The sequence below is a fragment of the Dermacentor andersoni genome, unplaced genomic scaffold (genome assembly GCF_023375885.2).
Source record: "Dermacentor andersoni unplaced genomic scaffold, qqDerAnde1_hic_scaffold ctg00000808.1, whole genome shotgun sequence".
In the NCBI taxonomy this organism is placed as follows: Eukaryota; Metazoa; Arthropoda; class Arachnida; order Ixodida; family Ixodidae; genus Dermacentor; species Dermacentor andersoni.
In genome coordinates this window covers 12501-23123 of record NW_027315486.1, presented here as the reverse complement: position 1 = coordinate 23123, position 10623 = coordinate 12501, and the positions used below count along the sequence as shown (strand labels likewise).

At 55.0% G+C, this 10623-nt stretch overlaps 2 non-coding genes across 2 annotated transcripts; one reads left to right on the top strand and one right to left on the bottom strand.

The window, feature by feature from the left end:
* Window positions 1-546: 546 nt before the first annotated feature.
* LOC140215073 (small subunit ribosomal RNA) lies at window positions 547-2361 on the bottom strand. The gene has a single exon (XR_011891994.1). It is a non-coding gene; the product is annotated as a small subunit ribosomal RNA (ribosomal RNA).
* Window positions 2362-8012: 5651 nt separating this feature from the next.
* LOC140215072 (U2 spliceosomal RNA) lies at window positions 8013-8204 on the top strand. Its single transcript, XR_011891993.1, has one exon. It is a non-coding gene; the product is annotated as a U2 spliceosomal RNA (small nuclear RNA).
* Window positions 8205-10623: the final 2419 nt, after the last annotated feature.

Genomic DNA, 10623 nt, shown 5'->3' with positions numbered 1-10623 from the left:
CACACCGTTCCTTTAGTACTTGGGCGGCAACAAAGTCGGGTCGTTACTCCATACTCGCCGCAGGAAGCGACCGGCAGCCGCCAGACTTTTCAGACTCGGCAGCGTTTGCCGCGGAGGACGGGAGAGCGCTCGCACCACGGTTCCGTGTGTGTACTAAGCGGCAGCGGCATTAGCTCTCGACCGTCAGTTCCTTGACCGACCGCACGCTTCGCCGTTCCCCTCGTACTGGGCAAAGCAGCAGGTCGGGTCGTCTTACTCCCATTCCGCGCAAGAGCGCCAAAGCGGACAGAAAGCCCACCCAGTGTGCGTTACGCCGTTTCTACCCGCGGGCGCGGCCAAGCCAACCGTCCAAGGTTGCAGCCGGCGTCCACTGGGCGCAACAAATTTGGCACGGGGCGCCCCTCAAAATTCAGGCAGTCCCCGGCATGTTCGGGTATAGCCGTCCCCGCGTCCAAGCGGGGCCAGCGGCGGAAAGCGTCGGGCGCAGCGAGCTGCTTCACCCACACGGGGTAGAAACAATGGCGCTCGCCACCCTTCACAATCCGGTAATGATCCTTCCGCAGGTTCACCTACGGAAACCTTGTTACGACTTTTACTTCCTCTAAATGATCAAGTTTGGTCATCTTTCCAACAGACCGGCGCAACCGAAAGGCCGCGCCGGACATCGGTCCGAAGACCTCACTAAATCATTCAATCGGTAGTAGCGACGGGCGGTGTGTACAAAGGGCAGGGACGTAATCAACGCGAGCTTATGACTCGCGCTTACTGGGAATTCCTCGTTCAAGGGGAACAATTGCAAGCCCCTATCCCAATCACGAAAGAAGTTCCACGGGTTACCCAGTCTTTTCAGACAGGGATAAAGACACGCTGCTTCCTTCAGTGTAGCGCGCGTGCGGCCCCGGACATCTAAGGGCATCACAGACCTGTTATTGCTCTGTTTCGTGCGGCTAGGAGCCGCTTGTCCCTCTAAGAAGGTTGTAAGGTGCTGGGAACCCCGCACCTATTTAATAGGCTAGAGTCTCGTTCGTTATCGGAATTAACCAGACAAATCGCTCCACCAACTAAGAACGGCCATGCACCACCATCCACCGAATCAAGAAAGAGCTCTCAATCTGTCAATCCTCCCAGTGTCCGGGCCGGGTAAGTTTTCCCGTGTTGAGTCAAATTAAGCCGCAGGCTCCACTCCTGGTGGTGCCCTTCCGTCAATTCCTTTAAGTTTCAGCTTTGCAACCATACTTCCCCCGGAACCCAAACACTTTGGTTTCCCGGAAGCTGCCCGCCGAGTCATTTGAGTAACTCAGGCGGATCGCTGGTTGGCATCGTTTATGGTCAGAACTAGGGCGGTATCTGATCGCCTTCGAACCTCTGACTTTCGTTCTTGATCAAAGAAAACATTCTTGGCAAATGCTTTCGCAGTAGTTCGTCTTGCGACGGTCCAAGAATTTCACCTCTAGCGCCGCAATACGAATGCCCCCGTCTGTCCCTCTTAATCATTACCTCGTATTCCAAAAACCAACAGAACAGAAACGAGGTCTTGTTCTATTATTCCATGCAAGTTTATTCAGGCGACTCGCCTGCGTTGAGCACTCTAATTTTTTCAAAGTAAAAGCACCGGCCTTCTCGAGGCACACAATGAAGTGCACCAAGAAAGGACCGGCATGATGTTCAGTCCGAGCCGTCGCATCGGGTAGATGCACTACTCGTCTGGAACTGAGATCCAACTACGAGCTTTTTAACCGCAGCAGCTTTAGTATACGCTATTGGAGCTGGAATTACCGCGGCTGCTGGCACCAGACTTGCCCTCCAATTGATCCTCGTTAAAGGATTTAGAGTGTACTCATTTCAATTACGGGGCCTCAAAAGAGTCCCGTATTGTTATTTTTCGTCACTACCTCCCCGTGCCGGGAGTGGGTAATTTGCGCGCCTGCTGCCTTCCTTGGATGTGGTAGCCGTTTCTCAGGCTCCCTCTCCGGAATCGAACCCTGATTCTCCGTTACCCGTAACAACCATGGTAAGCAAGTAACCTACCATCGAAAGTTGATAAGGCAGACACTTGAAAGAAACGTCGCCGGCTCGTGGCCATGCGATCAGCACAAAGTTATCCAGAGTCACCACACAATACGGGCCGAAACCCGATCGATCTTGGTCTAATAAAAGCACCCGTCGCCCAAAGGGCTTCAGGCTCACTGCATGTATTAGCTCTAGAATTGCCACAGTTATCCAAGTAGGAAGAAACGATCTAAGGAACCATAACTGATTTAATGAGCCATTCGCGGTTTCGCCTTATTTCGGCATGTACTTAGACATGCATGGCTTAATCTTTGAGACAAGCATATGATTACTGGCAGGATCAACCAGGTAATCGTTCAACTGCGCGTCCAGCCTTTCAAGCAGGCCGGACGCCGTTTTTGCGATGCCGAGGCCACCTTCAGGCGCCCCAACACGCTTCGTTCTCGCAAAGGGTAGCACTTTGCACAGTCCGAGACGACGGCGTTCGAGCTCGCAACGGCGCCCTCCCCGCAGGGCCGGGTATCGCCACGCGGCAAGAAGCACGCAACATTCTCGATAGACCGGTTGTGTCGACTCGATCGCGGCTTGCGGTTTCTCTCGAGCCCGCAGCACTGGTGGACCGACCGACACTTGCAACGTAGCCGAGACGGCAAAGCCGCTAGGCGACGGGTCACGCCCGCGCCTTCGGCGCTTTCGTATTTGATTCGTCCGAGGACGATGCGGAACACACTTCGATATCGTGGAAAAAGCGTCGTCCGACAACCAGCCCCTAACGCATCAAGCGGATGAGGCTGCAGACGTCAGCTGTGGGATCCACGGGAGCGATACCGGGGACACGCTTGACGGGCACGAAGCCCGCCGCATATCAAACACCCAGGTCGCTTTGGGGGCGACTGCTCTCTGGGACCCCCATATAATAGCAGCGATAAGTACCCAGACCTCCATGGGGCCGTACTCGTGCCACTTTCGACGAGCGTTTGGCGAAAATCGTGCCGCCTCGTAACGCCGCGAGCAAGATTGAAAGCTTACGTCGGCAGCACAATGCCGAAGTCGTGAAAGCGCAGCGCGTCCACCGAATGCGCGAACGGCAATTTCTCGCCAATGGCCAGTACGGTTTCCTGCACAATTGCCTGTCTGTCGCCCTACGGGGCCCCCGGCCGATCGATTCGAGGCACGCTAGCACGGCCCCTTCGCCATTTCCGAGCACGAGTGCGAACAGTGCGGGCGGCGTGCTCGACGCCCCGGCTGACGTCGTTTCGGACTTTGTCTCTTCGCGTGCTCGCGGCAACGCCGCGGCCAACGACGACGTCTGCGCGGTTCTTTGCCGGTTCCCGGCGTGCTACAGTGCAGCCCTCTGCAGGGTGACACCGGCTCCGTCGTGGCCGTGCGGCGGCTTGTACGCAAAAGTTGCGTCAAAGGCGTCGCGCTCGCGCCGCCCCGGCACACGCGGTTTCGGACTTTGTCTCTTCCAGCGCTCGCGTAGTCGTGGGCACGATTGTCGACGTCGCAACGGTGCGCGGACACCGCCACGAGCACGCGCAAGACGAAAATCGCACTACGGTACAATGTCGGCCGGGGCCGTACGGCCCCTTACAGTAGCAGCGATAAGTGCCCAGACCTCCATGGGGCCGTACTCGTGCGACGCGGCGGCGTACTGCGCCGAGCCGAGCGCCAATATTTGGCTTTTGCAGGGCGGATTCGAGCTCTGGCGATCGCCGCGGTACCGCCGCTCACCGATTCAAGGCACGCTAGCGCGGCCCCTTCGCCATTTCCGAGCACGCGTGCGAACAGTGCGGGCGGCGTGCTCGACGCCCCGGCTGACGTCGTTTCGGACTTTGTCTCTTCGCGTGCTCGCGGCAACGCCGCGGCCAACGACGACGTCTGCGCGGTTCTTTGCCGGTTCCCGGCGTGCTACAGTGCAGCCCTCTGCAGGGTGACACCGGCTCCGTCGTGGCCGTGCGGCGGCTTGTACGCAAAAGTTGCGTCAAAGGCGTCGCGCTCGCGCCGCCCCGGCACACGCGGTTTCGGACTTTGTCTCTTCCAGCGCTCGCGTAGTCGTGGGCACGATTGTCGACGTCGCAACGGTGCGCGGACACCGCCACGAGCACGCGCAAGACGAAAATCGCACTACGGTACAATGTCGGCCGGGGCCGTACGGCCCCTTACAGTAGCAGCGATAAGTGCCCAGACCTCCATGGGGCCGTACTCGTGCGACGCGGCGGCGTACTGCGCCGAGCCGAGCGCCAATATTTGGCTTTTGCAGGGCGGATTCGAGCTCTGGCGATCGCCGCGGTACCGCCGCTCACCGATTCAAGGCACGCTAGCGCGGCCCCTTCGCCATTTCCGAGCACGCGTGCGAACAGTGCGGGCGGCGTGCTCGACGCCCCGGCTGACGTCGTTTCGGACTTTGTCTCTTCGCGTGCTCGCGGCAACGCCGCGGCCAACGACGACGTCTGCGCGGTTCTTTGCCGGTTCCCGGCGTGCTATAGTGCAGCCCTCTGCAGGGCGACACCGGCTCCGTCGTGTCCGTGCGGCGGCTTGTACGCAAAAGTTGCGTCAAAGGCGTCGCGCTCGCGCCGCCCCGGCACACGCGGTTTCGGACTTTGTCTCTTCCAGCGCTCGCAACCATGTCGGGGCCGACGCCGACGACTGCGTGGTGTTTCAACGATTGCCGGCGTGACACAATGCAGCTGCGTGCGGGATGCCAGCGATTCCGTCGTGTCCGTGCGGCGGCTTGTACGCAAAAGTTGCGTCAAAGGCGTCGCGCTCGCGCCGCCCCGGCACACGCGGTTTCGGACTTTGTCTCTTCCAGCGCTCGCGTAGTCGTGGGCACGATTGTCGACGTCGGAACGGTGCGCGGACACCGCCACGAGCACGCGCAAGACGAAAATCGCACTACGGTACAATGTCGGCCGGGGCCGTACGGCCCCTTACAGTAGCAGCGATAAGTGCCCAGACCTCCATGGGGCCGTACTCGTGCGACGCGGCGGCGTACTGCGCCGAGCCGAGCGCCAATATTTGGCTTTTGCAGGGCGGATTCGAGCTCTGGCTATCGCCGCGGTACCGCCGCTCACCGATTCAAGGCACGCTAGCGCGGCCCCTTCGCCATTTCCGAGCACGCGTGCGAACAGTGCGGGCGGCGTGCTCGACGCCCCGGCTGACGTCGTTTCGGACTTTGTCTCTTCGCGTGCTCGCGGCAACGCCGCGGCCAACGACGACGTCTGCGCGGTTCTTTGCCGGTTCCCGGCGTGCTATAGTGCAGCCCTCTGCAGGGCGACACCGGCTCCGTCGTGTCCGTGCGGCGGCTTGTACGCAAAAGTTGCGTCAAAGGCGTCGCGCTCGCGCCGCCCCGGCACACGCGGTTTCGGACTTTGTCTCTTCCAGCGCTCGCGTAGTCGTGGGCACGATTGTCGACGTCGGAACGGTGCGCGGACTACGCCACGAGCACGCGCAAGCCGAAAATCGCACTACGGTACAATGTCGGCCGGGGCCGTACGGCCCCTTACAGTAGCAGCGATAAGTGCCCAGACCTCCATGGGGCCGTACTCGTGCGACGCGGCGGCGTACTGCGCCGAGCCGAGCGCCAATATTTGGCTTTTGCAGGGCGGATTCGAGCTCTGGCGATCGCCGCGGTACCGCCGCTCACCGATTCAAGGCACGCTAGCGCGGCCCCTTCGCCATTTCCGAGCACGCGTGCGAACAGTGCGGGCGGCGTGCTCGACGCCCCGGCTGACGTCCTTTCGGACTTTGTCTCTTCGCGTGCTCGCGGCAACGCCGCGGCCAACGACGACGTCTGCGCGGTTCTTTGCCGGTTCCCGGCGTGCTATAGTGCAGCCCTCTGCAGGGTGACACCGGCTCCGTCGTGTCCGTGCGGCGGCTTGTACGCAAAAGTTGCGTCAAAGGCGTCGCGCTCGCGCCGCCCCGGCACACGCGGTTTCGGACTTTGTCTCTTCCAGCGCTCGCAACCATGTCGGGGCCGACGCCGACGACTGCGTGGTGTTTCAACGATTGCCGGCGTGACACAATGCAGCTGCGTGCGGGATGCCAGCGATTCCGTCGTGGCGGTGCGGCGGCTTGTACGCAAAAGTTGCGTCAAAGGCGTCGCGCTCGCACCGCCCCGGCACACGTGGTTTCGGACTTTGTCTCTTCGAGCGCTCGCAGCGATGTCGAGGCGATCGCTTACGTCTGCACGGTTTGCGGTGTGCTACAATGCAGCAGTCTGCCGCACTACACCTCTTGGTTGCCGAGGCCAGCACGGCAATTTACTGAAGCGAGCGCATTGCGCCCAGGCGGCAGCGGACTTTGTTGCTTCGGGAGTGCTCTTGCTGTAAAATTTGAACGGCTGCAGCTGCGCGAAGCAAGTGTACCTATTTTCACTCTCTCTCTGTCTGCCTTTGAGGCGACTGTAATTTCACTTTAAACGCAACTGGAGGCGGGAGCAACCTGATGAGAGTAGGTGGACTTCGGTACATGTAATTTAGAAATTGCTTTCAAGCTTTGAGGACATACACCTTCGCGCCATCTGCTTTCCCCGTCTCTTTGGCACTTTATAGTATGTGCTGCATGCTCTGCATTCCAAAGAAACACGCCTGTCTCTCTCCCTCTCTCACGTTCTTCTTCTTTTTGTAGCTGCTGTTGTAGAAGATGCTATGCTCTTTAATCGCTGTAACATAGAGTGCTTGCACAAGCCAACAACTTTTGCGTGTTTTTTTTTTTTTTCTCTTCCCAAGACGTTTCTGCCATTATTCACTAACTCTCGTTCTTAGTATGCAATGGAGCGTTAGCTCGCGCCATCTACCTTTCTTTCTGTATTGCAAAGTCCGCAGGTTTTCCTAGTTCCGTACACAGATGGCGCCAATGCGTTTTGGCGCCAGGTTCGAACGACCTCGCTCTACTCGTGTTTGGCATTTGAATGTTTCAAAGGGGTTTGCGACAGGGGGTGGTTCTTGTGCAAGGCTGAGCTTTCCAGCTGCGTTTAAGCTATGCTAGCATGTGTGCGTATATATATATATATATATATATATATATATATATAAATACACAAACACACACACACACACATGCATATATACATACACACACACGGTAATGGTAAAGATGATGAGGTAGCACTTTTTTTTTTCTTTTTTTTACAATGCCTGTGTTTCAGATGGCGATCTTTCTCCCCTCTATGTTTCCGGTTGGAAGGAGTGTGCAGCGTTTTCTATATTTATTTTGTCATTCACTTCTATGTTGCTCGTCTTCGTACATGGGGCATGCTACCTAATTCTACCGGTCGATTCGACACGTTGCGATCCGTCCCGGCCTGTGCCGTATCAAAATTTTCAGTGGGCCTTGCGGTAAATAAAAAGAAATGAAGGAAATGCGCGTAGTATATTACAATTGCACACGGGCTTGAAACGAAGCCCTCAAGGAAGGTCACCTTGAGCGGTCGCATTCAGACGGAAGTAAGCATTCCCCTGGCGCGTTTTTTTTCCGCTCGCCTGTTCCGTTTTCTACGAGGTTGCCTTGGTTGGTTTCGCGTTACAAGCAAGCTTGCACTCGGGTCTCGTTTCTACGCGACAGCGTTTCGTTAACAGCGAAAGACTGAGGCGTTGCGAATTCATCCGTGAGATAGGGAGCGTTGAGTCTGTACACAGGCTGAATTTTATAATATTGCCCACGCTGTTGCTGAGGTTACCCATGTCGGCAGGGCGCCCACAAGGCAGTAGTACAATGAAGTGAAGTGAAGGACATCGCTTCTCGGCCTTTTGGCTAAGATCAAAGTGTAGATTTTTAAAGCCCATGTACGAAGATTTACGAAGCCCATCTACGAAGATTTTTAAAGCCCATGTAGGCACCTCTTAATGATCTTTTATGTTTTAGAGAAGCGTTTTGCCATGTATTTTACACCTTTACAGTTTTAGCCTTTTATCACTAACACCACTAACTAGTTTTTTTAGTCATTTGTTTGCGTTTTTAGATTATACACCTTTTATCCGTTTTTTCCTTGGTTTTGTAACATATTTTTGATGTATTTGTAACTAGCATAAATAAAAAACTCTGTTCTTATCAGCTTAATATCTGATACGGGTTCTATATGGACCCACGATATTAAACCTATTTTTGGAAGTTGGCGGAGTGCTTGAAGCCTGCTTCACCTCCGCCGCAGGTCGGCCCGGTATTGCACTACCTCCGGGATCGGCCCCGCTCACTTAGGTGAGACTTCATTCAATCAAAATGAAGAGCACAAGCTCAACGCGAGCACTGACTTGACACGCACCATTCCTATACTACACGCAACGATGCCGGTTCGCGGACCACGAGAGTAATTAAACTGCCACTCCATCTGTGTGTAGCGTCGCACTTGTTGCGTCGCAAATGGGACAGCCGCTCCAGCAAATTTCTAGTTATGGGCTTCGAGAAAAATTAATGAAAGCAAAAGAAAGAACCAGAATTCCTATTTGTCCGATGTCTCTGAATGATTGTCTCCTGTAAAGAGCCACTTGGGGGGATGGGGGGTAGGATTAGCCGTGGGGTTCGCAATCAATATGAATCCCACTCAAAGCCAACACTGGATTTTGGAGTTCACTATCGCTTGGATCCGTAAACCACCGCGCCCACGCAAGCTCGCCCTGCCGCCGAAATCCGCTGCCCAAGTGGAAGAAAGATTCCCTATGAAAGAAAAATAGAGTGCCCGATTTCTGGCAACTACTGTGCAGCCTTTGTGTACACATTTTCGCAGCAGTGGGACCGAGCGCCTCGAAAACAAACTTGTCGTATGCCCGAATGTGGCGAAATATATTCAAGGGTTAAAAGGTGCCTCATCTTTCTAACCTGTATGTTACGAAGACCTGTTGCTACCTTTTCATCATGAACATCATCATCATCATCATCCTGGCTACGCCCACTGCAGGGCAAAGGCATCTCCCATGATCCTCCAAGTACCCCGGTCAGGTGCCGATTGTCGCCATGTAGTCCCTAATCTAATCTGCCCTCCTACCTTTCTGCCACCCCCTGCTACGCTTCCCTCCTCTCGGAATTCAGTCTGTAACCCTTAATGGCCACCGGTTATCTTCCCCCCAGATTGCATGCCCTGCGCATGCCCATTTGTTTTTCCTGGTTTAAACTTTGGTGTCATTAACGAGCGTTTGTTCTCGCACACCCCAATCTGCTCTATTCCGATCCCCCCGTGACGCCACACCCATCATCCTTCTTTCCAGAGCCCGTTGCGTCGCCCTCAGTTACCCTTCGGTAATCCTCAAAGCTTTTTGTTGGGACACTCGTGGCATCTTTCTCGTTTAATGAAGTCAAATTTTTTTCAGTTTTGGGGGAAAACTCAATGAGCTAGGCGCGATTGTGTCCCTGGCGCCGCTCTCAACAAGATGGCGGCGCCCATGCTTTTTGCCTGCAGGTTCGGCCCTACGCAGAACACGCCTGCCGGGCAGTGTAGCCACGTTGAAGGGGCAAAGCGTAGTGCAGTGAAGCGCTTGCTCGGGCGAAAAACGCAAATATGAGCCAAACAGGAATTTCCATTATTGGAAATTCCAGTTCAGTTTGCGCATTGCGTTCGCCTAAGGTAAAGAACACAAATGCGAGTGCCACAGCAGTCAAGTCAAAGCTTAGGATTGCGTACCATTTTTTTTTTTTTTTTCGTGCCTTTTACTCCTGGCCTGCGTGGCCCTAGCGCGCATGCACACGAAAGTAATGAAATGGTGAAAACACGAAATAATGCGGTGCGGCTGTATCATATCTATTTTGTGCGCTTTGTTCTTTGTGGACTACAGCGGTGTGCGTCATGAGAAAGTTTCGGTGCCCTTCTTGGGTGACCAGTGAAGCTATATTTAAAACCACATTGATTTGTACGGTTATTGCTACAAACTGCGTGTGGGTGTTTTTCTTTTTCGCTGCCAACGATGGGTTATCGCAACCGCGATCGGTTCTGCTGCTACGCTAGACGCGTGCTTGCCAACGGTTGGCTCTATACGCGACCCGCGACGCGTGGTCGGCACATTCAAGCAGTCAATTGCAAACCGTTCCAAGAAAAAGGATGTACTCCACTTGCCACCTAGTTCGACGATTGTACTTTCTGACCCTCGAGGAAGCGCCGCCATCCCACGTTTTCTATAATACGATAAGATTCAGAGCGACCGCGACCACTTGTCTTTGTCAATATCTCGGAAACGCTTTCTTTTTCTTTTTTTTTTTAAATCCAGATACTCAGACGCGCCCGTGTTCACGCGCACTTGCTCTCTCCGATAAGCAGGGAAGCTCGGTTGGGGTGGTGTCGGGCCTTGCGCATGCGCTGCTGAGCTCGTCGCTTCGCCGGCCGGTCGATGCTGGCGCGGTACTGGTAATGAACTTCGACGTGCATGGTGAAACGTCACTTTGTATTGCCACTGTAGACTAGCAATGCAATGTGTTTGCGAGCGATTGGATAAATGAGAAAGCGTGCACTGTCTACAGTTTATGCCCCTCTAGAGTAGTGGAAATGTTGCTCCAAGTGTTAGGTTTGTAATTTGCGCCTACGAACATGAACTAAACAAAGAAAATGGTCTGCAGCCGCCTTCGCTTCATAAAATTCCCGTACGAAGAAATTTCCGTGCGCGAATGAGAGAGCAAAAGAGAGAAACC